The 26,820-nt window shown below is 40.2% G+C and overlaps 1 protein-coding gene across 7 annotated transcripts in view; it reads left to right on the forward strand.

Moving 5' to 3' along the window:
* The window catches only part of LOC125461272 (receptor-type tyrosine-protein phosphatase T), a 1,279,761-nt gene that overhangs the window by 202,963 nt on the left and 1,049,978 nt on the right, over window positions 1–26,820 (forward strand). The gene's annotated exons all lie outside the window — the stretch shown is intronic.

The raw sequence follows: 26,820 nt of genomic DNA on the forward strand, positions 1-26,820 counted from the left end.
TATTCATACAGATGCAGTGACACCTCTGACAATGTTCAGTAATCAATGTTTATTAATTTGGCATCCACTGCTCCCATCATACACAGTAAATTTGTAAGAATAAAGCACTCCTTTAATGATCTCCGGTTCATCATTAAATATGCTAGATTCTCCAGAAAATCTTGGGAGTTAGGAACAATGAGAGCATATAGTTTTATGGAAATGTTTGTGTCATACATTCAACAACACGCCAACTGTTTACAATATACCTTTAATTTAAATGCAATTTTCATAAACAGGCACACTTTTGCTGCTAAGTTAAGGTCAAACTAATGACAGTGTTTAACAATAAGAGTGAATGCCACCTTTTGCTTGGTAATTTACTTTGTCAATTATTTAGTAAAGTCGGTAATATTTTCAAGCGTTGTTGACTGCTGAAGAATGCTGTGAAGATTGGCAATATAAAGGGATAGTGAACATGGAAAGAATGTGATAGAAGTTGCTGCTTGTGTTTTGTAGGCACTGCCTTTATAATTCTGACCTATGAAAATACAACTTATTAGCACTAATGTTCTGATATTTTGTTTGCTGAAGTTCAGTAATTAAGTACTTGTTTATGTTGATTACCATTCCTTTCTATTGGGTGTAATAAAGTCTTCAATAGCCACTGGTGATACTGACCTGAGTTGGAGTTACTACATCTCTGGGAACATCAGACATACTAGTGAGCATTATAAGCGCATTAAATGCTGCCCTGCATCTCAGCTGAAGACCTAAAAGAACGCCATACCAAAATCTCACAACTAACTGCACCAATTCTGAGCTGTATGCATAGGCCAAGAACAACAATTTGTCTCTGATGCAAAGCTTTGTGCATTGCCAGACTGCCATCTCGTTGAACCGGCACTGACGTTGGCATCTTGCACATCGTGAATGACTGGAAAATCCTTCAGTAATGTCTACCTTCCCTGTGATTGGTCAGGCAATATTTTTACCCCTTGTTACTGTTTGGGATTTTGCAAATTTCAGGCTATAGAGCAGGACATAATCATTATAAGCTGTGTGCAGTCTGCTGAGTTGCTTGGTGTTTCATTTTGAAGCTGTTCAATGCTTGGCTGATACGCTATCTTGCTATCTTGCCATGTCAACTGTGGCTCAGTGCAGCACTCTGCAACTTTAAATGAAATAGGACTTATGTTTGTACTTCTCTTGGATACAGAGAATATCAGAAGATAAAAACAGGAACAGGATATTTATCTCTTTCAGTTTGATCCACGTTTTGTGATGATGCATTTTCTGCCATGTGACTCCATATAATTTGTCCTATTCCCATATTATTTTTGGTTAACACAAATTTATACCGAACAGTGAGAGGTACACATACACTACTCGGACACTGTTTGTTATTACTAAAAACAATGGATATCAAAAGGGATTTTAACTTTGTGGATGTACAGAAGGAATGGAGCCACAGACAATGGATTATGCACAGTGCTGAATGTTACCTGGTTACTGAATATTTTCCTCAAATCTTACCTAAAGGTTTTTGAGTAGATTTGTAGCTCAGGTTGTGGATGTTGTGGTTGGCTGTCTCACCAAGCACGTTTATTGTTCCAAAGAAGTTTCATTATCCTGCTGGGTACCATCATTAGTGCAGCATCCGATGAAGCGCTGTTGTGTTTTCCTGCCTGTTATTTAAACTCTGGGGTCCGTTGAGCTGGGTTACCTCACTTCTGGGTTTCCTTTGCAGTGAAGTGTATATCGGGCCTAGCTGTATGTTTGTTGATGGCCTTCTTTGTGGAAAACCAGGCCTTTTGGAATTCCTGTGCTGGTCTCTGCTTGGCCTGTCAATTCTTATATTTGCATTAGTCAGTTAAAGGCTACTGAGCTCTGGCACAGTTGAAGACTACAAGAAAATCATAATGGATGGCTTCTGGACGACTAGAGTTACACAAATTAGTTATTTCGACACGAAGAAATTAAACGATGACCCACAACAGCAAATGAACAACCAAATGATTTGTTTTTTCATATAATTGGATGAATGGAGTAACGATGGCTGAAGTTTCCTGATATTCTTTAAATATTGCAGTGAGATCATGTAGATGTGGTTTAACTTTCTTCTTGGCTGGAAGACCACACTTACAATCATGCATTATTCCCTCTGAACTGCATCTAAATAAAATACCTGTAAACAGTTGAGGGATACAGTGGGGTGAAATTTAGCTCTGGCAATCCAAATCAATAGCTTGTTTTACATTTAGTCCAATGTTTTTTCTACAGGCCATCCATTTGCCAGGGTCTGTATTGTGCTCCACAAGAAAACATTTTAGGAGTGAAATTTGTTAAGACAGTAGTGAATCCAAAGATGTTACCAAAAGGTATAAAATGATAAACCTTATACAAACATGTTAACATTTAGAAGCATTTTCAACTGGGAATATTATAAATTGTGAGAAGGACAGTGCAGGACTTTGACAAGTCAGTGAAATGGGCAGCTGAACTTCAGTACGGAGAAGTGAGGTGATATGCTTGAAAGGACATGGAGAGACAATATAATGTAAAGGGTACTACTTGAACGCAAGTGCAGAATTAGTGAAACCTGGGTGTATGTGTAATAGAACCTGTATAAAACATTAATTAGACCTCACCTGAAATGTTGTGTACAGCCCTGAGGCCAGACTCTGGGAAGAGTGTGGTTGTTTTGAAAATATTTCATAAGAGACTTGCAATAGTGGTTCCAGGAATGAGAAACTTCAGCTATGAAGATAGTTTAGAGAAGTTGAGATTGTTTTCATTAGAGTGGTAAAGGCCAAGAAGAAGTTTGATTGAAGATTTGGATAGGAAACCATCAAAGATTTGGATAGAAGTAGACCGGGAAAAACTGTTCCTGCTTGGGAATGGATCAAGTAATAAAGTGAACAGATTTCAAATGAATTGCAAGAGAAGTAAAAGTGATGCAAGAAGCACCCTTTTCATGCAGAGTAGTGGTTCAGGTCTGGAATATGCTGTCTAGAGGAGTGGTGAAAGCAAGTTCAATCAAGGCATTCAAGACAGCATTCAATAATAATTTCAAACGTAATAATGCACAACATTATTGGGGGAAGAGCTGGGAAATGGCATTAATTCATGATGAACTTCCAGAGGTTGAAGCAGATCTGATAGGCTGAATGGCTTTCTTCTGCACAATAATAATTCTGTTTCTGATTCTGTGGGTAGCTTCTCTGGGCTAACAAATTTTGTCAAACAAATTGTGATCAATCCAAGTCTTACACACACTAGAACTGAAACACCCAACGAATGAACCTGCACTTCAACCATCACACCCAACAACCACTTTGCGAGCTCACACCAGATCTTAAATCAAATAGGATAATTGTATGGGCAAATTTAAGGAAGAAGTAAAGCACAGTATGATGTACAGGCAGCAAAATCCCTCAGTATGCATTTTGATAAAGTTGTGTTACATTTGCAGGTGATAATTACAATGTGTAATTCAGTGTTTTGGGCAACACTTGCTTCAGGAAAGTGGTTATAAATCATCTGAAATTCATTTCCGTTGAAGACAAAGCAAGTTTGAGTGAGGTTCATTAACTTGCACAGTTGAACAATACTTGCAGTCAGAAAGGAGTTTGAAACCAAGCTCTACTATGGCCAATTGCACCTGTGAACAGATAATGTTAGATAGTTTAAGATAATGTTAGATGTGAAGATTTGGGATAAGTGTTTGTGTGATGATTGTGTGTCACAATTGAAAAGGTTTTACTCAGATTTTTTCTGAATATTCTGACAGAGTTGGAATACGTTCGGAATGCATTTTTATCATGTGTGCACAGAAACATTTTCAGTACAAATTGTTTTACATACCAGGCCTTATTTCTGTCCTCTTTGATCAATTAGTTGATGATGAGTACGGTTGCAATTTATCCCAATTATGTGAAGGCTTAAATGTGTTTTTATAATATACAGCTGTAATTGTGGATGTGAGTTTGCTCACTGAGCTGGAAGGTTAGTTTTCAGACGTTTTGTCACCATTCCAGGTAACATCATCAGTGAGCCTCCGATGAAGCGCTGGTGTTATGTCCCGCTTTCTATTTATCTGTTTAGGTTAAATAGAAAGCAGGACATAACACCAGCGCTTCATCGGAGGCTCACTAATGATGTTACCTAGAATGGTACCGAAACGTCTGAAAACTAACCTTCCAGCTCAGCGAGCAAACTCACATCCAGAACCTCAACCTGAGCTACAAATCTTCCCAAAACTTTTATTTATTTTGATAAATATTTTTCACATTACTTTTTGTCCATGTCACTCTCAGATGATAAGTACAATAGAATGCAAAGTCACCTTCATTCATTTTCGATCTTTGATGTTTAAGTATTTACTAACGCTTTTATGCTTCTCCGACATCCAGTACACGATGACCAATTTATTCAGTTAAAGATTGCAAAGACTCAAGCTGATGTTTTCATAACCCCTTCCAAATTCTGTTTCTCTGTGACTGAACCCTTGCCTCTCCCTGGCAATGATACAGAAACAAACAATCTGTTTGCAACCTTGGCGATTCATTTTGTTCTGAGATGAACTTATGAAGGCAAATTTATGACCTTACTAAGACACATGTCCACCTTTGTTATATTCCCAAACTTCACCTCAGTCTCAGTTACTTAGAGTCAGCACCAGATGTTGCCTGAATTGGAGCTTTTTAAAAAATCAGTGTAGAGAGATTGGATAGACTCAGGTTGTCCTCTTCAGAGCAGAGGAAGATTGAGGGGGAAAATGACTAAGGTGCATTAGATTATGAGGGACATGGACAGGCTGCTTAGAAAGCAGCTGGTCCCCTTAGTTGAAATGTCTGTTAACAAGGGATAAATTCCAAGGTGAAGGGCAGGAGGTTTAAAGGGGATTTGAGAAAAGAGTTTTAATCCAGAAGCTGGTGGGAATCTGGAATGCACTGTGTGGGAGGGCAGCAGAGGTGAGAAACCTCACAATTTTTAAAATGTATGTGGGTCAGCACTTGAAATGTCACATTAGTCAATGTTAAAAACCAAGTGCTTGAAAATATGTTTCCAGTAGGTAGGTCTATGCAGACTCGATGGGCTGAAGAGCCTCGTCTGTGCTGTATGATTGCCCAACTTTATGACTCATTAGCTGCTCTCATCCATGCCTTTGTTAGCTCAGGATTTGACTGTTCCAGCACACTCCCGCCTGGTGACCCACACGCTGAAGCCCTCAAACAAAGTTATCCAAAATTCTGCTTCCCATTACTTAATTTGCTGCAATGCTTGTGCACATTAATCTACATCAGTTCCCAGTCATGCAGTATCTCAATTTTAAAATACTCATTCTTGTTTCAAAATTCTACTTTTTTTCTTCTTCACTCATGGGATGTGCAGTCACTTGCTGGCCAGCATTTATTGCCCATTCCCAGTTTCCCATTAGATGGTGGTGAGCTGCCCTCTTGAATCACTGCAGTCTATGCACCATTTGGTGATCCTCAATTCCCTCTGGGAGGGAATTCTTGGATTTTGTCCCAGCACCACTAAAGGAAAAGCAATATCTCCAAGTCAGGACAGTGACTGGCTTGGAGGGGAACTTGCAGGTGGTGGCTGCAGCCTTTGTCCTTCTGGATGTGAGTGGCTGAGAGTTTGGAATGTGCTGTATGGGGATCTTTGGTGAATTTCTGTCATGCTTCTCGTTGATGGTACACATTGCTGCTACTGAAGCGCGGTGGTGGAGGGAGTGGATGCTTGTCTTGGTCTTCAATATCTGTGTAATTGTCTTCTTGATTCCCACAACTATGTCAGATACACACCGTCCTGAATCCGTCCTCTTGTGCATTTCCCATTTTAAGTTCTGTGCCATTCGTGGCTGTTTTCAGTTGCAGAGCCTTAAGCTCTGTATGATCCTCCCTGCAACTCTCCATAATACTTTCCTTCCTTTAGACACTACATACCTTGATATCATATTTGGTTTTATAGTGCTCTTGTGAAGTACCTTGAATCTGTTCATGAATTTAAGATATTATATAACTAGAAGTCATTATTTTACTTCATTTTGCCGTATGCAACTCTGTATCCTCCATATGCTAACATGTTATCTTCTGTTTGTGGCTTGAAACTTGGTGAATCTGGTCTTTAAATATTATTTTTATCCTTGATCAGGTGTGGTCATCCATGTACTTACAAATAGACATTCAGTACAGTTTCCCTGACAGCATTGTACATTTAATGATGTTTTGAAAAGGAATTCAGCATTCCCTACTTAGTGGAAGTACCTGTAAATTGGTATCTCGGAGATTCCTACAGGGCCACCAGGGAGATAGATTACAAGTCACAGTTGTGGGAAAGCTAACACTTACTGAATTGGAAGTATAAATGCAGTTATTCTTGTCTTGGTTCTCAAAAATGTCATAAAATATCGTAATGAAATTTTGAAGGTAGCAAGAATTGTTCAGGAGATAATGTTTAATGCAAGAATTTCCGGCAGATTTTTAAAACACATGCTATAATCATTCTCACATTTCTATGTGCTGGGTATCAACAAAAAAAAATACACCACTCCCAAGAATGAATGCATGAAATTCCAACACTGAATATAGTAGAGGCTCAACTGGTAAGGGTTTATGTAAATTATTGGATCTGGGTAAACTGCTACACAGTTTGGTTTTCACACAATTTAGTTAAATTCCACAGATTTTAAAAACTCCTTTGACTTTTATTCACCCAAAATGGTCCGCTATCATTTAACTATTCAAGAGAACTGGGTGAACCTGGTCATTTGGGATCATACATATCATGCATGAATCATGTATGTTTGTAATTCTTTTCAGGTTGTCCAGTTATCATTTCTTAGCACAATTACCTCTTACCCAACATTGACCACTATTAAAGCACCAGAAGTCAGATGCAAAAGGATCATGAGATGTTAGAGAATTCAATCAAAGTAGCTTCCTTTGCTTTAACTTGAATAGAAAGTGTAGCTTTCATGCTAGGGGCTCTGATTTTACTCAAAAGAAATCAATACCTGTTATCACAGCCTACTAAATTTCACTTCCCTCTTGGATTGTTGATACCTGAAGCCTTGAGCTGGATATATTTTAACAATGTTCAATGCTTTCTAAAGTGAAATTAGTAGAACTTAGCAGCAATTTATTATTTAAAAGTCTCCAGTTTATCATCTTGGTTCTGCTGAATATTTCATTGTATTTAATGTAGTGCCATTTGAGGGCAATGAAGAGTCAACTGGATTGCTGTGACCTGGCCTTTGGATATTTTCTTCCTTGTATGACATTAGTGAATGAGAAGAGCTTTTACAACAACTGGTTCACGGTCATCATTAAACTATTAATTTTTAAATTTTGCTGAATTCAAATTTCACCATTTGTCATGGTGGGCTTCAAACCCCAGAGCCCAGAATGTTATACCTGGGTTCCTGCATTACTAATCCAGCAACAATATCACTAGGCCATTGTTTCCCAATTTAGTGTGTATGATCCTGAAATGCCTTGACTAAGTGAACATGAAAAGGATGTTTTCTTTGGAAGGTGAGTCCAGGCTATGGTTAAAAATTAAAGACTGCCCTTCAGGACAGAGATGAGGGCAACGTCTCCTTTTGTCCTCTGAGAGACTTTGGAAGTTTCTGCCTCCAAAAGTAGTTGAGGAGGGGGTCATTTTTAAAGGTGGAGGCGTATTCAATCTTCATAGTCAAGAGAATCAGAGTTAATGGGGTAAATGTTAATGTGGAATTTAAAGCACAGCAAATCAACCATGATCTTATTGAATGGCAGAGCAGGCTTTTGAGGCTGAATAGCCTACTTCTGCTGCTATTTCATGTGTTGGTATAAATTACATTTGTTTGTTAGACATTGTTGCTATGACTACTGGGAGACCTGTGGATATCAGTCTGCAACCCACAAGATTGCTTTTCCTTGCCCTGCCTAAGCCTGTACGACACTACAGATTGATTGGAACTTAATGAAGTGTTCAACGTTAACCCTTTCAAATGCATTACCTTTCTTTAACAAAGAGGTTTAATTGTTTGCTTAAGTAAAGAACCATACAGTATGTGAAATGGTTTAGGGGATTTTTTTTAAAGGTATTTGGAATGTGAGTTTTAGTATTGAAACCTGAAGATCAAGAACATTTTGATTGCTGGGCCACAAATGACAAATTAAAACCGAGTTTCAAGTTGATTTTGTTTTATGCTCATAGCTATTGAATAGCGTCAACTTCAAAGATTTGAATTGTCTAGATGAGAGCTAAGGATACAATCCAAACAGGTTTGGCTACTTTAAGCTCTAAAGGAACTGTAACTTATGATAAAGTCAATCAATTGACATTAGCTCTGGTAAACAACTGAAATGAAGAAAAATAAAAACAGGAACATTTTCATAGTCAGTCTTTTAAACAAGAGATGTTTTCTCCACAGTGCATTTGCTTTGATTGCAGAGTTTGTATTAGATAAATAATTTGATCAACCTGTTCAGCCTTTTAAGATAGATATCCAGAATAAGTGGGACTTCAGCGCAGATGCAGGGACAAGACACTTTGAGTGTTTGTTATATGTTTACTTGAGGACACTAAGGCCTGTTTTCCTTTCTGCAGTATTAGGTTAGATTCCCTACTGTGTGGAAACAGGCCTTTCGGCCCGACAAGTCCACACCATTCCTTGGAACATCCCATCTAGACCCATCCCCTTATAACCCAAACACCCCTGAACACTACAGGCAATTTAGCATGGCCTGCACATTTTTTTTTGGACTGTGGGAGGAAACTGGAGCACCCAGAGGAATCCCACGCAGACACAGGGAGAGAGTGTTCAAACTCCACACAGACAGTTACCAAAGGCTGGAATCAAACCTGGGTCCCTGGTGCTGTGAGGCTGCAGTGCTAACCACTAAGCCCACGGGGCCGCCCTGGTAATTGATTAAAGGGCATCAACCCGATTAACTTTGTTTTGCTTTTCACAGTTGCTACCAAATCTTGTGACAACTAGTGGCAATTTCTCTTTTCATTTCACATTACTGTGAAGCGTTTCCGAGTTCATACTAGTGTTAACTTTTTTAAAGTTTAAATCTGGTCTCAAGGTCAAAATGACATATTTGCGTCATCAGTCTGAGCAAAAATGCAGTCAAATTATGGCTGCAAATTTACACATGTTTTGCAGTATGGCTGGGGAATAAGTTTTAGAATTCTTTTAGTACATTTTGGGGAGGGATCCATTTCTGCCTGTGCATCTAGTGTCATTGTCATCTGCTGTTTCTTACACAACTTTACTGCATAGAATTTCCTGGACAAGGGAATCTAATGCATGTGAAGCACCTTGAGATATTCCCCATGTTAAAGAGAGTGAATTGTGTTGCTGCTAACTGCTTAAGATGTTTCCTAACTGCTTAAGATCTAGGGGAGCAATGTTTGGATTAGCAAGATGGCCACCATTTGAGGACTCCATGTATATTGAGAACTCAATATCAATTTAGCTTTTACGTATTGTCATCTGCTAGATAGTGTTGATAAAGTAAGACTATCATTATTCCATTTCCTCCATATAGAGCTCAAGCATTTGCTGCCAAACTGAAAGGATGTTTACTGCAAACAAAAGCTCATGAGCAAAAAATCATTGAGCAATTTGTGGTGAGGAAGAGAGACTCTGAATTGTAAATTTCCACAAGTTGCTGGATGTTACTCACTGCTCCACCATTAGCATCATGAAATGAGCTCTACCTCAATCAAGTGCTGCAGTTGTACGTTAACTGTCACTTAAATTTGCGGCAACGGTGAGGCTAGGTACTTAACAGTGTAAGCACCTTTTTCATTCTAAGATTCATGTTCCTGCAAGTCACTCTATCACTCCAACTCAGAAAGGGAATGATTTATTAAAGTGTCATTCATCCATGCAGGTAGTAAATTGTTCCCAGTTATTTTTAAAATGTTTAATTCTTTTCTTACTTCTGTTTGTGCTTTCTGTCTCTCTCATAATCTAATCTTTCTTCTGATTCTTTCTGTGGTTAGTTTGACTTGGATTCACCCCAATTCCTCTGTCCCTTTCTCAATTCTTAGCTGAATTCTTGCTGAAGGGGATAGACTGTTGATTCTATTATTCAATGCTATTTGATGAAATGTTACAGGAACCTTCAGCACAAAAAAAATTGAGTTGAAGCATCAGGAGAAAGGTTTAATGGGTCATCCTGTGAAAATGTCCCACTCTAGCCCAATGTCTAGATCAATAATATCCTCAATGTGGCATGCATCCTAGAATCTCACAGCACAACAGAGCTCTTTCTGATTATGCAAGTCTTTATAAATTCCATGAATAACTGAACACTGAATTGGTTTACCTATCTTGCAAGACTACAACTTTATTAATAATTAGGTATGCAATAAATGCATGCTTTCATTTATTCAAGTAATGTTTTCACTGTTTTCTAACCATCCCTGCCTTCACCACACTATTCTTCTGCATGTCCAGATGCAAGCTTTCTGGTGCCATGTCTCTGACTTACGTTCCTATTGAACATGATGACCTGCTGAAAACAAGGATTCGGTGAATTTATATGTGTGCAATTGGATTTCATTCCCTACCATTCTGTGTATGCTTCAGATTTTATATTTATAAGTTTGAAGTTTTCCATAATTTCTAGAAGGATAAGAAATGGTTAAATTCATATGATTAAATTCATGGCAAGAGGTGCAGCAAGTTCTGGTGCACAAGTCTTCAGTACTATTGCTGGACTGTTGTCAGCGTCTACAGCCTTTGCCGTATCAAGTGCTTCCACTGTTTCTTGCTATCGCATGTAGTGAATTGAATTGGCTGAAGCCAGGCATCTCTAATGCTGATGAACTCTGGAGAAGGCTCAGTTCAATTATTCACCCAGCATTTTTGGCTATAAGATTATTGAGAATGCTTCAGCCTCATCTTTTGCACTGATGTGCGAGACTGTCCCTTTATTGGAGATGGGGATAATTGTAGAGCTTCCTCCCTGAATGAGTTGATTTATTGTGTACCATGATTCATGATTGGTTGTCTAAGGACTGCAAAGCTTAGATCTGATTCATTGGTTGGCTTCTTGAGCCCTCCTGCTACAAGTAGTGCTGTTGTGCAGCTTTACTAGGTTGACACATAATTTTGTTTAGGTATGACTGGTGCTTTTCACCTGGTATACCCTCCTGGACTCTTCATTTCTGGTGTAAATTTATGCCTTTGCTTGGACCACTTTGAGAGTGTTGTGCAGCGACAATATATTCAGCTGTCTTGGGACATAGATCTCCATGAACAACTTTGCATCACATTGGATGACAAACTGACAGAAGTTGTAAACATAATCTGATCTGTCCTGGAAGGAGGCTAACACATGTGTCCATGGCTACATCATCTTCACAGCCACTGACAGTGTCATCCACCTGCTGCTCTGTCTGTTCGTTACTTAAATTTGGGAACAGATGTGCTCTCAAAAGTGAAATAGGCTCCTTCTCAGAGTCCTCTCTCCCTCCTCCTTCCCTTAGCAGTGTTGCCTGCATTGTGCCTCATCTGCTCACAGTCCCTTTTATGCTACAACTAATTGGAAGTGGATCATACAGGACTACCTTGAAGTAAATAGTGGGCTGAACTTAATGAGAATGACAGTTTCGAGCTTGCTTTATCAACATTCCTAGCCATGTGATGCTCTTTTGGCACAGACATAGGGAGCCAAAGGGGCTGTTCCTGTGCTGTACTGTTCTATGTTTCTTGTTTCCTATCTCCAGGATGGGAAATCCTGGAATATCTGATTTACTGTGAACTCTCAGGCCAATTTTGGATGGACAATATATATAGCCTTGAAAATATCATCCATAATTCAGCAACAAAATTACAAAATAGACTCGTGCTTTGCAACAACTAGTTAAATTTGATATGGCCTATGACTACATAAATTAGTCAAAAGGAGCCGTAGAGCCATTCAGCATAGAAACAGGTCCTTCAACCCACCATGTCTATGCTGACCAACAATCACCAAGCTACACTAATCCCATTTACCTGCCTTTGGTCCTTAGCCTACTATGCCTTGGCATTTTAAGTTCTCATTCAGATGCTTTGTAAATGTTGCGAGGACACCTGCCTCTACCAGCCTCTCAGGCAGTGGGTTCCATGTTTCTACCACGTGGGTGAGAAAAAGCTTCACTCAGATTTCCTCTAAACCACTTACTTCTCATTTTTATACTGCCGTTTAGTCTTTAACGCATCTACCATGGGGAAAGGATTCTCACAGTCTACCCTGTCCATTCCAGTCATAATTTTGTGACACATAATCAGATTCCCCAACCAACCTCCACGGTTCCAGAGAGAACAAACCCAGCCTATCCAGTCTGACCTCATAACGGACACTTTCCATTTCGGCCAGCATCCTGGTGAATTTCCTCTGTACAGTCTCCACTGCAATCACATTCTTCCAATAGTATGGCGACCAGAACTTAGGACAGAATTCCATCTGCGGCCTAGCCAATGCTTTCCTTGCTCCTGAATTCTGCACTCTAACTAATGAAGGCAATTATCCCATATGCTGTTGTCACTACTTTTGCTACCTGTGCAGACGCCTTCAGGGATCTGTGAACTTATACACTAAGGTCCCTTTGTTCTTCAGTATACCCTAGGAACCTACTATTCATTGTGTATGTCCTTCCCTAATATACCTGCCAAATACATCATTTTGCACTTATTTGGATTAAATTCCATCTTCCATTGCTCTGTTCAGTTTATCCGATCAATATCAGCCTGAGACTTCCTCCTCACTATAAACAAATCCACCACTTTTCATGTCATCTACTTACTAGTTATACTTCTAAATTCACATTCAAGCCACTACTGTAAGTAACAAACGACAAGGGTCTCAATACTAATCCTTGTGATATGCTGCTGGTCATAGGCTTCCAATCTCAACAAGCATCCCTGCACCATTACCCTCTGCCTCCAATTTGTAAGCCAGTTTTGGATCCAGTTTGCCTTGGATCCCATGGGCTCTCACCTTTTGGACGTTTTCCATGTGAAACCTCATCAAAGATCTGACGTTCATGTAAACCACATCAACCACAGTATCCTCGTCAATATATTGAAGTAACTTTTCAAAAAATTCAAATTAATCAAACAGGATCTTCCTATAACAAATACATACTGACAATTTCTGATCAATCCCTCCCTTTCCAAGTGTTGATTAATCCTGTCCCTTAGAATTTCCTCCAATAATTTCTCTACCACTGACGTAAAGTTAACTGGTCTGTAATTACTTAGCCTATTCCTGCTACCCTTCTTGAACAATGGAACCATATTAGCTGCCCTTAAGTCATCTGGCGCTTCACCTGTAATCAGGGAAAGTATTAAATGTCTCTGCCAGGGCTCCTGCAATCTCCTCCTCTAATTTCTGTAGCAGCCTGGGATGCACCTAATCAGGCCCTGAGGATTTATATACCTTTATGCCCACTAAAGCATCGAACACTTCCTCTCTATTAATCTTAACATAAGTTAGAACCTCAACATCCAAACCAAAAATCCCTGGCTGCAGTGTCTTTCTCCTTTGTGAATACACATGAGAAGTATTCATTCAAGGCATTACCCACATCCTTTGGCTCCAAGCACTCATTGTCCCATTGGTCTCTAAAATGTCCCAGTCTTTCCCTAGTAATCTTCTTCTCAATATATTTAGAAAAATCATTGTTTTTTTTCTATCCTATCTTGCAAAAATAATTCATGGTCCTTCTTTGATCTCCTAGTTACATTTTTAAGATTCCCCCTCCATGCACATTATACTTTTGATGAGCCTCCCCTGTTTTTAAATGTGCTGTACCAGTCTTATGCTTTGTTATTTTCCTTTATCAAACTCTGAATGTACTTTAATACCCAGGGTTCCTTGTGTTTGCTGCCATTCGCCTTCATGCAGAGAAACACACAAGCCCTGAATTCTCACTATATTACTTTCAAAAGGCTCCCACTTTCCAAATGCACCCTTATTACAAAGTAGCTAGTCTCTTTCTGCCAGATCCCGTATAATGATATTGCAATTGGCCTCCTCTCCCACCACTCCCCACACCAAAAAAATGTAGACACTTCTGCAGAAATAACGGGAACTGCAGATGCTGGAGAATCCAAGATAACAAAGTGTGAAGCTGGATGAACACAGCAGGCCAAGCAGCATCTCAGGAGCACAAAAGCTGATGTTGCAGGCCTAGACCCTTCATCAGACCTCTCTTAGACACTTCTGCACTCTCCACTCTCCATCATGACTTTGAAACTTAGAGGGATTGCCACTATCCCTAACCTACCAGCCCACTAACACTTCAACCACATGACTGTCTTCAATCCCTCTGATTAGGTCTAGCATTGCCCCATTTCTTAAAGGACTATCTACATGATGGAATAAAGAGCTCTCCAAGATACACGTTCAAAATTCCTCCCCATTTCATCCTTTCACACTAAAATGATCCCAGTTTATGTTGGGAAAGTTGAAATACCCTACAATTATAACTTTATTCTTCTTACATCTTTCTGTGATTTTGTTTTGTGTTTTCTTTATTCAGTCATGGGATGAGGGCGTCGCTGGCTAGGCAGCATTTCTTGCCAGAGGGCAGTTCAGAGTCAACCATATATATTGCTGTGGGTCTGGAGTCATGTACATATTTGCTCCTGTATCTCCTTCTGATTTTTAGGAAGCCTGTAGTATAATCCCAGCAAAGTAATTGTTCCTTTTTTAGTTTCTAAATTCAACCCAGAAGACCTCATTTGATGAGCCTTGTAGGGACGTCTTCCCTCATTACTGCAGCAAAAATTCCATATCCTGGAATGTTGAACTGTCAGTCCTGCCATCCTTCAATCATGTCTCAGTGATTGCAAAGATATCATTTTCCAATGTGCTGATTAATGTTCTAAGTTCATCCACCTTATCAGTCAAGCTCCTTGCTTTAAAATAGATGCAGTTTAGTTTTCTGGACCTTCTATGTGCCTTATCAAATCCATGTCTTTTCCACCTGCTTGATGTCCTAGTATTAATTTATATCTGATTGGACCTTGCTTCTGATTTTACAAAACCCAGCAAAATCAGATTAAAATCTCCCAAAAGCAGAAGCAAACTCCTAGCAAGGATATTGGACCCATCCTGGTTCAGGTGCACCTCATCCCACCTACCCCGGAAGCAGTCTGAATGATCCAAAAGTCCGATGCCCATTCTTCTACACCGTCCCTTTAGCAATGTGTTCATCTGACCTATCTTCCTATACTTCTAGTGCTCCATGCTGAGTAATCTAGTTTACAACCAGAGTAGTCTTCCTCTTCAAACTACCACCCAACTGTCTGCAATCTGGGTGCAGGACCTTGCTGGTACTGACATGTACCATGATTGCTGGCTGTTTACCCTCCTGCTTCAGAGTGCCCTGCAGCCGCTCCGAGACATCCCTGACCCATGGTATGAGGGAGGCAACAGACCATTTGGAAACTAAAACCCTCTGGACAATTTTGTCTTTTTCTATGCCTAACAGAATGTATTATGTCCCTTCCACGTGTATTTTTAACTCCTTCATACATATTTCATCAAATTTTTGAGAATCTGTGTAAAGATGCATATAGCTTTGAGACCTTTCAAAAAGCAGGTTGCTGGTTTCAATAAATCTAATGCCAAAGGAAATCAAATCAAGAAAAAAAAGAGTAAAAAGCAACATTGGTGATGGGTTTAGAGATAGTAGGAACTGCAAACGCTGGAGAATCTGAGATAGCATAGTGTAGAGTTGGATAAACACAGCAGGACAAGCAGCAGGAAGGCTGATGTTTCGGGCCTAGCCCCTTCTTCAGAAAAAGGGTCTAGGCCCAAAACGTCAGCCTTCCTGCTCCTCTGATGCTGCTTGGCCAGCTGTGTTCATCCAGCTCTGCACCTTGTTATCTTCTATTATTGGTGATGGGTTGTTTTATTTTAAATTTTTGATTGTCTAAAATCCAGTTATCTGTGAATGATTTTGAAGAAGAACCATGTTCCTCATTTTGATTTTGAGATGTAATCTGCAGCACCTTGCCATGGCTGCTTTCAAATCCCAGGCCTATCGACAAACCATATCAATAGTTTTTATCATACACATCCATTCACTTAGCAAAAATGTGACAGAGCAAAGAACAAACAAATTAATGAGTGGAATAAAAAGTAATAAATTGAAGGGAAATATTTCATCAACTTCTTTCTGTGCAATACAGAAAGAGGACATTGTTTTATGTCTTCATTAATTTGCACAGAATCTGACTTAGAATGGTAAAGATTCTTTTGTAGATGACACTTTACATAAAATGTTATGAAATTGGAAGGCATCGAAAATCGTCAAATGCACAGGGGCATTTGCGCTGTCTTTTTCAGCAATTTGTACAAGTTTTGCATAATCCCACTAAAATTAATGATAATTAAATGGAAATTCTGTTCAAATTTGAGTTTTTTTTAAATGCTAATTTTAAAAGCTTACACTACTATGCACAAAACTATGCACGTCCTAGGGTGAATTCGTCAATAATGAAAGTTTATAGTGAGAACAGGAAATAATGTGGAGAGTAGGCACTGAAGGCAAACTCAATACTTTTTGCATTCTCAACAATTAAGACCATTGAGTATCATTAATGGCTATTTCAGGGCCTCATCTTCATTACCTGTCTCCCCAGCAGGCAAGAAAAGTGGTTAATTTTGCCACTGGGAAACATGGTATGGGGTTGGGGGGATGCGGTAGAAAAAGGAGAGGCTTCATTGGCCCCATTCTGGGGGAAATTGGAAGCATGGATGTGGGCCATTGATTGGCCACCTGCTTGTGCCTCTGACCTCCCTCTCCCCATAGGGCCCACCCCATGTGAAGAGTGTAAAACATTACTTCTACCATCTGGATTTCCTGAGGAGTAGGATTTGACAGGAAGATTTTGGGGCACAGAGTTGCAGGCCTCTGTTAGCCTGGTGACTTCTGCTGACTGAAACAAGAGTGTTAAGCCCTGTGATAGGGTGAGATACATGTCCTCACTCATCTGGTAAGTAATAGGATGGATTCATCTTACCATTGGAGGTGGAATTGTAATTGACACCAAACACTGTTGCCCCACACCTAGCAAAAGCATGGGAAAATTCCATCCAGAGTGCTGGGGAAGGTATCTATTGTGAGAGAAACATAGTTAACATTTCGCGTTCAGTATGACTGGTAACTGGACTGAAGAGAGTTGTAAATGCGTTACATTTTATGCTGTTGGAAAAATGGAGATGGCCAAGAAGAACAAAAGGGGAGGTCAGGGAAGGGTTAGAATGAGATGGAGATCAGAGAACAAAGGGTAAGAGGAGTTGTAAATAAGACAGACTGTAAAGGGAAAATAAAGACTATCAACATGGAGGACAGAGTTCGAGGTCTGACGTTGCTGAACGCTCAGGCTAAGTTGGAAATGAGGTGCTGTTTCTTCAGCTTGCATTGGACTGTCTGGAACATTGTGATCCTAGAGCAGAAATGTGAGCATGAGGACAAATTCGAAATGGTAGGTAACTGGCTGGGTGGGGATCATTCTTCCAGACTGAATAGAGGTCATCCATCTATATTTCGTCTCTCCAGCGTTGAGGAAATTTGCTCTGAGCAGCCAAAGCAGCAGATGAAGTTGAAAGAAGCATAATTAAATCACTGCTTCACCTGGAAAAAGTGTTTGGAACCTTGAACAGTGAGAAAGGAGAAATAAAAGGGCATGTGTTGGAGAAGGTGAATCATCGTGCCGTGTGGGAGAGATGAGATTTTGTGACAGATAGAGGAGTGTACCAGGGCATCAGCAGTGGAGCAGTCTTTTCACTGTTCTGATAAAAGAGGGAAGGGGAAGATTTGGTGAAGTTGGCAGAAATAACTTTGCATATGGAGGCTATTGGAAATTGAGGACAAAGGAAGCCTTACCATAGTTCAATAAGGTCCAGAGTGGAAGAGGACATACGTGTGGGGAATACGTTGGCCATGGTTCAGGGTCCTGTCAACCACATTGGGGTAAAACCCAGTGCTTCAGGAAAAAAGATACAATTGCAGAACCGTTGTGAGAGGTATCATCAAGAGAACACAAACCGGGAGATTAGAATGCAGTTCTTAAAGGACGAGGAAAAGGTATCTGTGAAAGTTGATGGATTTGTAATGAATGCCACATAAAAACTACACAGCCTATCTATGGAGATAGAGATTGAGAAGTACTAGGACAGTTCACACCAGGTACAAAAGTGAGAAGAGAGAGTTGAAATTGGAAGAAAAATTGATCTGATCAGGAACTGGCATTGACACGGTCATATCCCACTGTGGAAAAACACAATGGAAGGGGTCCCGTGTTAGACTGAAGCAAGGAATGTTCCACCTACCTCAAAAAGACAAAACTTAACTAGGGTGCATTCAGGTACCTAAAGAAACAAAATGAGACAAGTTAAAGAGAAATTATTCAATTTAAGAACAAGGTCAGTCAGGCGGGGAAGAGTGGGGTGATGGAAACTGTTTGTGCCTCTGTTCAAGGAAGAAGTGGAATGGCCTCTGATCATTCTGGTGGAGGAAGGAAGTGTAGAGGAATTGGTGAATCTCTTTGGGATTGGTTCATTACGAACAGGAGGAAATGTGGGCAAAGAAACTTTATTTTAAGCACATTTCAATAACTTCTGACTGGGTGGAGATTGGTATACTGACTGGAAAAAACGTTCACTTTATCACTTTTTTAGCTGCATTAATCAAACTGCACCATGCTAGCACTCTTGATATGTTCAGTAATGGCCTGTTTAAAATATTTTCTTTCATAAAGAAGAGATTTTAAAGTGATACCTGTCAGAGTTAGTACATGATCATTTTTGTATTTGGGGTTTGGCAAGTATTTTTGAACAGAAACTGAAGAAGAGGTTTGAGTTGCCTGGGACTTGAACCTGATTCACCAATTGTCTGCAGAGCAGAAAATCTACCTTACTAACAATTCACAATTTATTATTTAAAAGGGCTCTGTGACTTACTGTCTCTGAAGAGATGATGCACATAATAATAATAATATTAGCAATTACTGTTAAAAATATGAGCAGACAATTGTTCAGTACAGGCACACGATAGCCCTCTTTGAGAGAAAAATGCTAAATACCTCAGTTGTAGTGGAAAACAAGAATGTAATACAAATGTTTATATCTTGATATTGTCAGTAGTAATTTATTTTCAAATTTACAAAAGTACTCATCATAAACTCAAGGAAATCATTCCCTCCTAGGCAATTATTCCACTCTAATAAGTTATGGTGTATAGGTGATGTGCATAATTTCATCAACTCTTACAGTCTCAGATATTTTCTCATCAAAGTTGTCATCGCATCAAGACCCTTAAATTTACTTCTCAGTCATATTTCTTGCTCTTTCAAAGCCTTCATGGGAAGCTTCTCCACACACTATGAAGACTGGGAAAGTAGAATTCTTTTCATCCTAAGTTTTGTTCAAGATTTATGATATCTGTACACATCCTCTCTAACTCTCTGCTTCGCCTATTACAATCTTGTTACAAACGCGTAACATTTTGGTTTAAAGTAAATAAAATTGGAAATCCCAGTTGTTTTCTGAAATAATGAAGCTACAGACCTTCAGCTAAGAACATAAGAGTCAACAAAACAAAGTCAAAATATTATCAATCCTGTACTCCAATATGCAGAATTACCTTGAGTCAAACATAAGGTAACAGGTAAATTGCGGATGAATATTAATAGTAGATTGTTTTAAAAAGCTTTCAAATTGGCTCTGCAATATACTGACCTTACAGTTTTCCAGTGAGTCACACATTTTACAACTCTGTCTTTCTCACAAGTAATTTGAACTCACCTGTTTTTCAGAGGTAGTCTAATCCACAGCCAACAGCAACTTTATTACACACAGCAGGTCTTCATTAGCAAATGACACGTCTTCAGTACCTGCTCAACTCAATTTGGATGGTGGAGATCCAGCAGTATTATCCTGAAGAATGAGAAGCAGCTGTGGTTACTTTTCTTTTGCTTATTGTCAACTTTGGATTTTGTCTCTTCTGGAATCTTCCTCAGCGTGTGTGCACAACAGTACGAGCATAACATTGGGTGCATTCAGCATCTCAACCCAATGTCAAGATCCCAAATCTAACAAAAACTCAGTACAAGATCTTAGGTCTAGAACTTATTGGAACTCAGAAAAAAAATAGAGATCTAACAGGCTTCAAACAATCAGAGGCAAGTAAAGTGATCAGGAGGGTAAAAATCATTCAGAAAGCCCTTTATAGGTTAGCAGATAAGAGAGATTAAATCTCAAATGATTGCACAAGAAAAAGGAAAATGATAACACGACAGGTAAAGTCCCAATAAGTGGGAGTTGCAAATAGGAATAGTAGAATTATCACGACTGTTGCTATCCAATCATAATTATTTTAAAAATGAAGTGTACAAGGCTATAAATCAATGAAAGGGAAAAAAAGGTATTATTCCATAACAGAGACAACAAAGTGTAGAGTTGGATGAACACAGCAGGCCAAGCAGCATCAGAGGAGCAGAAACGCTGATGTTTCAGGTCTAGACCCTTCTTCAGAAAATTTCATTAGTAGGAATTTGTGGAAGACTAGTTTAGGACTAATGTCAGCAGGTTGTTTCTAAACAAAAAGTGAACAACACACAGCTGATCTTCCAGAGTTATAAAACAATGAAAAAAAAATGTACAAAGTGTACACTGTTGTAGATGAGCTTCTGATTTAGAGATCTCAATGTGAATTTTGAATGCATCTCTGTGTGCAAAGAACCATCAAAGAGAAGAAAATATATTTCTTACTGTACCAGAAAATGCCTCTTTAAAGACATTTGGTAAATTTACATGCACACAAACATTTTCAATAATATTTAGAAATTGGAAGAAATGGTGCAAAGCTTTGTTATGGCTGACCACAGGATTTTATGTAATTGGATTGTTTTACTGTTTTAAAAACTAATTTTAGTAATGCTGCTTAAGGAACATGCAGTAATCTTCCCAATGTTAGTGGTTTTGCTTAGTCAGTCACACAAAAATTTGCAATAATAGCAAGTGACCTCCTAGTTTACTGACAATTATACTTAATTTGTCATGGTGCACTGAGCAGAACGTGTTGTTCGCAAGGTCAAAAAATATGATTAAAGAGCCTTGCGGATTACACAGAGTTTACTGTTGCTTTTTCTTTGTTGCTAGACATGTTTTTTTCCCCTGTTTGAGGAGTGCAACACATCGTTTTAAAATTCAAAGTGTCAATGTGCATGACTGTTGGAAAAATATGATATGTAGGTGCCTTATTCCAAATGGCATACAGCAGAAAATCACAAGTATCTGACAGGGCTTCTTAAGGGATTAGTTTGCAAAATCAACATCATGCTCCATGTATTTTGTGATTCGGGGCAGTTGTGGATGGGGCCACTGGTTGGCCGCATTATTTTCAGCCAAGGTGCGGTTGGAGTAGGGCTTCTGAGCTTGGAGCTCATCCACTCCTGTTTTCGTCTCATTTGTTTGGTTTTCTCTCTTCTCTTTTTTTAAATTTTTTCTGTTTTATTTTACTTACATCTCAGCGAAGAGCTTGGTTGTGTGATTGAACTAGCAGGGCTAAGTTAGCCCAGCAGCATGGACTTATGGTTGCTGCAGCAGTGAAGGTGAGTTTTGGTTCCCGATGGCGTCTGCTTCCAGTGTAGATTCATGGAGGCAGTGACTGAGGCGAGTTTGGGCCCAGTATGAGACCCGGCAGCGTCAGTAGCGGCTGCGTTGACGAGATGGGCCTGAAGTAGACAAATGGCAGCAGCAGAGTCAAGCTTGTGCTAGCGTAGTACCCAGCAGGATCAGCGATGGGCCTCACCAATGCAGACAATGAGACTCATAGTGGTGAGGGTACCAGTGGAAGCAAGATGGTACTGAAGAGAGGTAATTATGTTCCTGCAGCAGTGGCACAGCGACTTGTACTAGCCACCAGGCTCAAAACCCATGACAGAGCACTTAACAAGCAGGATTGTAAAGTTGAACACTTCCTTTATCTCTTCATTTTATGTTCTGGTTTATTTTTCTGTGTTGTAAGATAGCGTTGGAGAGTGGCGACACTGTACAACACTTTTCAATGTATTTTGTGACAAGATACACATGACAATAAATAAATCAATTGTAGCACAAAGGAATCTCATGAAATACAAATTGGTGATAGAATAAATATTTTGATTAAAGCAGCAGAGACTACAATGCAAAAGTTGTGAAAGAGAAATATCTCCAGAGAACAAAAATCAACATATTCATGTCCAAATTCTTTAGTTTTTTTGTAAAAAAAGTCTTGAAGTCAACAAGGATTTCTTGATATATGTATCACAGTGTTTTAAGAAACAGCTGTTCTGTAGTTTTTAACTCATAAACAGTTTAAAAATTTAAATGGAACTCCATCAACAAACACATTGATTTGGAGCCCATCTACCACCCTCTGAGCAAAAGAACAGGAAATGACATCACCAACCCAAGGAAACCTGAACAGATAAATAGAAAGCGGGACATAACACCAGCGCTTCACTGGAGGCTCACTGATGATGTTACCTAGATTGGTGACGAAACGTCTGAAAATGAACCTTGTTCAGATAACTTCAATTTAGGAATTCCCTTCAAATTTAAATTGGCATGCTTATGGTTAGTGAAATCATACACTAGACTAATTCAAACAACTTATAGCAGACAGAAAAGTGGAGGTTTTCCATATTCAATCTGATGCTTTGCTGCCATACAGCTTGGTACTTTCACGAGGGGTTCCATGACCAGAAAATTTAAGTGTATTTCAATCAGGTTCTTACACTGTCAGATGGATATCAGTTCCATTTGCATTGGAACAGTGCATATAATGCTGGAGTCAGCCTGACATTGCTGGTTGGTTCAGGTTAGAAACAGCTTCTTACATCATTCCATGTTGAAGACCATACAGTGAAAACAGTTAAAATCTGTTTTACGTCCTTCATGACATTTCTCTTTTTCCCACAGGATTCTGCTTGAAAGACTTTGCGCTTCTATTTTATTCTTTTTACTCAGGGCCCTAAGAAATTTTATTTTAAATTTTTACTACCAAGGGCGGCTTCATTTTGAGATATGCTTAATGTCCCTGAAATACGTCAGCAATGCTCACCTTTACCTGCATTGCACTGCCAGGTCTGTCAAGCAATCACTGTCTGATGGACTGTCAGTCTCGAGGGCCCATACCCACTCTCAGCTCCTTAGAACTGGTCACTACGGAAGCTGCTTCTAGAAATATTGCTGACTCCAAGACCAGAAGAACCAGAAGACTGTGTAGACCCCGATTTTCAGCGTGATGTAGGGCCCTAAAGCCTGTAGGAAAATCTTACTCAGTATTTCTGTCAGTACAAAATAGTATGCATTTAGCTGAAGCTAAACAATGTCACAGGGGATCTGTGTATTTCACTCTGACCTGTATTGCTGGTGAATTATTGTAAAAGATAAAACAGTGAAACATCATTACTCATGCAACATCTTTTATGTGTGCTCGTGGGGAGACAAAGAAACTCAAATGAATGGCACAGCTGGGTAGTTTGTTGTTTCAGTTACTAAAGCAGAGCCAATTGGTTGTTTAAACCATCTATTTCATGCTGTGTGCAGTGGAGATGACCTGGCACTATGGATGGAATTTTCACAATGCATAAAATCTGAGTGAAATCTTTCCAAGCTAACTCAGAAATCTGCAGCAAGATCTTTCCCTTCTGGAAGAGAAGTTGAGACTCCTTCTGGGTCCCACACTAACCCCTTGGGAAAGTCATTGGCTCTAATTTTAACACAGGCACTCCCTTAATTCACCCAGAGACAGATAAAATCACCAAATTAAAATGGGCTTTTGAAACTGATGGGCTTTTGAGAACTTGCAACTTGATAGGAGTTTTAGGTTGCAATGGAGCAAAGTAAGTCAGAAGGTACTTCAAAATGGAGTGTCACTCATTGAAACATTTTTGAACTAAATTGAGTGCTGCACTGGGGGAGTGGTATGATCAGATTGTCACCAGACAGAAACTGGCACCAGTTGCCTGTGGGGTCATAGGGGCCAACTGATAAAACCCCGGGCAGCATCCTTTAATTGGCTTCTACAGGCTTTTGACAAATAGTGTTAGTAACCACTGTCTATGGAAAAGTAGACCTGCCATGATCTCCACAGGTACCCCATCCTCAACAACCCCAAAACTCCCCATACCCATCTCTGCAAAAACAAACCAGATTTCACATGAAACTGAAAAACTGGCATGCCAACCAGTGGGGGCTATCCTAGCTTTCACCCTCTCTTTTTGGCCCTCAAAAGAGGCAATTACATCTGCAGTGTCCGGTAAAAGTGATCTACTTAGGGCCATTTCATTGCTCATATACTCCAGGCCATTATTTTTCAAAAGTTTACTCCCTTTACCTTTAAAACCTGCTGTGGGCTATGCTTCCATCTCTGTTTCTAGTGGGGGCTTTTGATGCATTATTAATCCTCTCCATTCAAAAATGTTTCTTCATTGCTTTAATCATTCGGCAATGATCTTAAGTTGATGTCTTTTGATTAGGAAACAAAAAAACCAAAGAACTGCAGATGCCAGAATTCCCAAAACCAAAAACTGAGAGCCAAGAAAATCACCAGGTCAGGTAGAATCTCTGGAGAGAAAACAGAGTTAATGTTTTGATTCTAGTGATTCTCCTTCAGAACTGATCAGAGCAAGGAAAATGTTTGTAGTATATCCTGAATATGGAGTCGGGAAAGGGGCATGAATTAATAATAAGTAGTGGTGAAGCCCAACAACAACAATTGGACAGACAAAGAAGTGGGTAAATATCACACTGGGGGAAAATCAGGAGCTGCTAATTTGGGACCATTAGTAGCTGACAATGGGTTGTTTGTCGGAGTACTCATGTGATGACAAAGCCTGGTGTGTGTAAACTGGGGTAAGGAGATGGGAGAGGGGCTCAGGCCCTAACATTATTGACACAAAAACAAAGTTGCTGGAAAAGCTCAGCAAGTCTGCCAGCATCTGTGAAGGAAAATACAAGAATTCATGTTTCGGCTCCGGTGACCCTTCCTCATAACTGATAGAGGCTGGGAAAATGTCAGTTCATATGCAGAAAATAGGGAAGTGGGTGAGATCAGGGGTAAATGATTGCATAGAGCCCAAAGAGAGAGAATGACAGTTGGACAGAAAAAGGAGTTGCTAACGATCAGGCTGGGAGGGTGAGCAGTTGTTAACGGGGACTGTTAGTGACTAACAACAGGGGGGGGTGTAATGGCAGGCTATGTTGTAACAAAGCCTGGCGTGTGGGGTAGGGAGTTGGGACATGGGAGAGTTTCGGCCCTGAAATGATTGAATTCAGTATTGAGTCTGGAGGGCAATAGGGTCCCCAAGCAGAAAATGAGGTGTAGTTCCTCCAGCTTGTTTTGGGCTTTGCTGGAATGCTGTAGCAAGCTGGAGACAGAGATGTTGGCCAGGGAGCAGGATGGTGCATGAAAGTGGCAGGCAACAGGTAGGTCAGGGTCTTTTTTGCGAGCAGAACGTAGATGTTCTGCAAAGTGGCTGCCAAGTCTACGCTTTGTTTACCCATTGTAGAGGAGATCATATTGTGAGCAGCAAATGCAGTAGACTTGATTCTTGGAAGAGCAGGTGAAGTGTTATTTCACCTGGAAGGTATGTTTGGGCCCTTGGATATTAGGGAGGGAGGGAGGAGGTAAATGGGCAGGTTTTGCACCTTCACCGGTTACAGGGGAAGGTGCCATACGGCTGGGGGGATGTGTTGGGGGTGAAGGAAGTATGGACCAGAGTGTCCCGGAGGGAACTGGAAGGCATTTATTATTAAACTATTGAGTCCTGAAGTCTGCAGGGCTCCCAAGTAGAACTTAGATGGTGTTTACATCACAGATCATAGATTCCCTACAGTTTAGAAACAGACCCTTCGGCCCAACAAGTCCACACCGACTCTCGAAACATCCCACCCAGACCCATTCCCCCTATAACCCAGAGATAACGAGGTGTGGAGCTGGATGAACACTGCAGGCCAAGCAACACCAGAGGAGCAGGAAGGCTGATGTTTCGGGCAGAGACCCTTCTTCAGGAAATGGGTTTTTCTTTTCTGAAGGAGCATCTCGGCCTGAAACATCAGCCATCCTGTTCCTCTGATGCTGCTTGTCCTGCCGTGTTCACCCAGCTCTACACCTTGTTATCTCAGATTCTCCAGCATCTGCAGTTCCTACTATCTCCGCTCCCCCTCACACCCCATAACCCACCCGTCCCTGAACACTGTGGGCAATTTTTGCACAGCCAATCCACCCAACCTGCACATCTTTGGACTGTGGGAGGAAACTGGAATACCCGGAGGAAACCTTCGCAAACACAGAGATCTTCCAGCTTGTACTAAGCTTTACTGGAGCACTGCAACAAGCCTGAGACAGAGATATTGATCAGGGAGCATGGCAGTGTGTTGAAGTGGCAGTAGCTCATTTGAAGGTGAGTGCAAGGTGGAGATTGGACCCTGAGCATCTGGTTGCCTCCTGCAGCAACATGCCACTGTGATCTCTGGCCAACATCTCTGTCTTGGGCTTGCTGCAGTGCTCCAGTGAAGCTCACTGCAAGCTAGAAGAACGGCATTTCATTTTTCGCTTTGGGATCCTGTAGACTTCGGGGCTCAATATGGAGTTCAATAATTTTAGTGCCTGAGCCCCTTCTCCCATGTTCTTCCTCCCAACCACAACACGCCAGGCCATGTTATCATACGGACTGCTGCCACAACCATCCAATTGTCAGCTACTCATGGTCCCCACTAGCAGCTGTTCATTATCCCAGGCTGACCTTTACCCATTCCTTTGTCTGTCCAACTG

The sequence above is a fragment of the Stegostoma tigrinum genome, chromosome 19, assembly GCF_030684315.1.
Source record: "Stegostoma tigrinum isolate sSteTig4 chromosome 19, sSteTig4.hap1, whole genome shotgun sequence".
Lineage (NCBI taxonomy): Eukaryota > Metazoa > Chordata > Chondrichthyes > Orectolobiformes > Stegostomatidae > Stegostoma > Stegostoma tigrinum.